Source organism: Labrus mixtus, chromosome 2 (assembly GCF_963584025.1).
Source record: "Labrus mixtus chromosome 2, fLabMix1.1, whole genome shotgun sequence".
Classification (NCBI taxonomy): domain Eukaryota; kingdom Metazoa; phylum Chordata; class Actinopteri; order Labriformes; family Labridae; genus Labrus; species Labrus mixtus.
This window is the reverse complement of record NC_083613.1, coordinates 34,375,110-34,378,181: the sequence shown is the minus strand read 5'-3', so window position 1 is coordinate 34,378,181 and position 3,072 is coordinate 34,375,110.

Here is a 3,072-nt window from a genome sequence, read left to right as displayed (position 1 = left end):
CTGCTGTCCTCTGTGTTTCTTTATCCACTGAACTAAACTACCTCACGGGGAATATGAAAACATGTTGCAGCCAGGTGACCTTTAGCTTAGCTTAGTTTAGCACAGAGATTACAAAAAGGTAAGTTAGAAGTGAACTCTTGCCTCAGATGGAGGTCGGCGCTCTCAGAGTAGGGCGGGGCGATGTGACTAAAAACGTTATTGTGATAAAAAATGTTCATATCAGTCGATGTCGACTTGTCACGATAAGACATGAAAGTTTTCTTTTTCAGTCATGATTGGCTGCTTGGCGTCTTTTTTTTCTCTTTAATGTCGCATGAGAACTAGTGTTTTAAGGCACGTTAGCGCCCCCCCTTTCCCAGTGTTTGGGTGGTGTAATTACAGGTTTAAATCTGTCAACAGTTATAGAAATATTTGTGCCTGTCTGTCTACCAACAGTAGCTCAGTCTGTAGGGACTTGGGTTGGGAACCGGAGGGTCGCCGGTTCAAGTCCTGGTGCGGACCAAATATGGAAGTTGGACTGGTAGCTGGAGAGGTGCCTGATCACTTCCTGAGCACTGCCGAGGTTCCCTTGAGCAAGGCACCAAACCCCCCTCCCCACCACCAGCTCAGGAGCGCCTGCTGTGTGTGTGTGTGTGTCAGACGCCTCCGAGCCTCAGAAGTTCATTTCTGTTCGTTCTCGACCGCTCAGGACTCTGAAACGTGTAAAGCTACAGTCCCTTTTTGCTTTAGATTAGACCTCGAGCGATTCATCCTCCAGCAGATTGTCCCATATCAGCATATCTAAGTGACGATCATTATCGGCTCATTTTATCGCAGCTATGCGCCGATATCACTCGATTTATTCACCAGTCAGATAGTGTTTGTGTGTTCTCAGTCCATGACGACCCGGCCTCACCTACTGGCGCCTGAAACACAGAAACAGCTAACGATGTTATAAACCTTCACTTCCATGATCCAGCTCCTCGCGTCTCATACGACTGACGCTGAGCGAGGCGGGCAGACTCACGATCATGGCGTACATTGGCGGCCAACCATTTGGTTTTGTTCTTTTTCATCACTATACGATCGTTATCTCGTCTTCTCTAAGGCTACTGACAAAAATCTTTAAAAAAGATATCGTCTCTTGAACTTCTGTGGCGAGAGGGCGTCCGATGGTTCACGATGTGACGCGATATCAAACGCTCGTGTGCGGTGAGGGCACGGCGAGCGAGAAGCGACTCAGACATGTTACATGAGGAGGAGGATGGAGATTTCCTGCCGGTCTAGTACAACATCAGATGTTACATCAGCAGCTCAGTTTATTAATAACGTCTGATAAAGTGTGGTGACGTATCGTCATCTCTGATGTTTCCGTTCCCCGCGGTCTCTCTGAAGCTTCGTAAGCGTCTCACTGTTTATGGATTCAAACGACTGACCCGTCCTGACATCCAAACGTAACGCGTCATGACTCAATGGAACCTCTTGCTTCCACCTCTTCTTATCTCTTACTACCTATTTCTGACATGTTGTGGTTATGACTGCTACTTCCAGCGATGACAGGTAACCCTTCTGATATTATTACACCAGTTCACGCCACAGCCTCTAAAACAGAATATAATGTTTAGTTTATGTGTTGATGTGTCGTAAATATGAAGAGAAATCCCTCAACTGCTTTACTAACTGAAAAGACATTTTACACACTCAGAGTAAATGTGTATCTGTAATCACTTTTCATGTGAACGTTTGACTCCTGAAGTTACTGATTTATCAATTCAAAAGAAAGGATCTTGAGTCAATCGATGTCTTTGGTTGTTATTTATTCTTGTTGCAAGTTGATGGAGTGTCAGTCAGAGAGACAGTCATCTCAGTATGCTTCACAGGAAAACCTTCATGTCTTTATAAGGAGTGTCGATACAGGCACAGTTACAAAATATCGAAGACATTTTGTCATGCATTTCTCACGTTTTCAACACGTTGCATAAATATAATGTCAAGGCAACTTCAGGTCAGGGTATCTTTGATATTTTAATATTTGTGAGAAACCTTCATACACGGTAAAAGACAAAAAAGAACATTACTTATGAAATTATTGTTTCATTTCTCATGTGAGCTGTGAGTAAAACGTGTCCTCGACGGTAAACAGAATACTGATGTACATCTTCACAGTAATTCAAGGTTCAAGGTTGACTTTGTTCTCTCTGAGTGCTGTTTATTTAAGGAACTAAAACGAGCTGAAAGGCAGACGTGACGACACATTTACTGGTTGTTTCTGATACATTACTTCCTCATAACACTGATGCTTCTCAGAAATCACCAGGAAAACGTTTTTTAAATGAATGAATATTACTGCACCAGTTTCATCTGTCTGGATCATATTCTGATCACAGCCCTGTGTGACCCGTGTGACCCGTGTGACCCGTGTGGTGTCAGATTCTGAACTGACCATTTCTCTCCGATCTGCAGGCTGTGAAGCTACATCTGAAGCTACATCTGAAGACGTTGACGTGAGGGGATGCAGCTATGGATGGGTGGATTTCACCTGCAGATATCCAGATGTTAATACAAGTTATGAGGCTGTTTATGTCAAGTCTGGTGATGAAACAGTCATAACAAGTGATCTCACAGCTAGTTGGAAAAGTCAAAGCAGATTTCACTTTTACCATGATAGGACAAATCAAAATGTCAGGGTGATCATCAGACAACTTCATCATGACGACTTCAAGTTCAAGTGTGGATTTGATCAACATGATTCTAAGGAGGTGGACTTGGAACTTGGTGAGAAATGTTTTCTTTTCTATTCCTGTCTCTCGTGTTGATAGTTAAGGAACTTTTAAATGTGCTGATAAGACTTTTTAATGCTAAGGGTTAGGGTTAGAAGTGACCATATTTTAAACACACGGTTGGTACATGGGAGAACTCTATCCTGACTGACTGGTCGCCCCGGTGGGGACTTGTTAGTCACAGGTACCAGCACCTCTCCAGCTAACAGACTGACTTCCAGGCTTGGTTCGCAACGGCACTTGGCTTAAAGCATTCCTTGCTACACGACAATTTTACACAAAATAACACTTGAAACTAGAGACTGAGGTCATA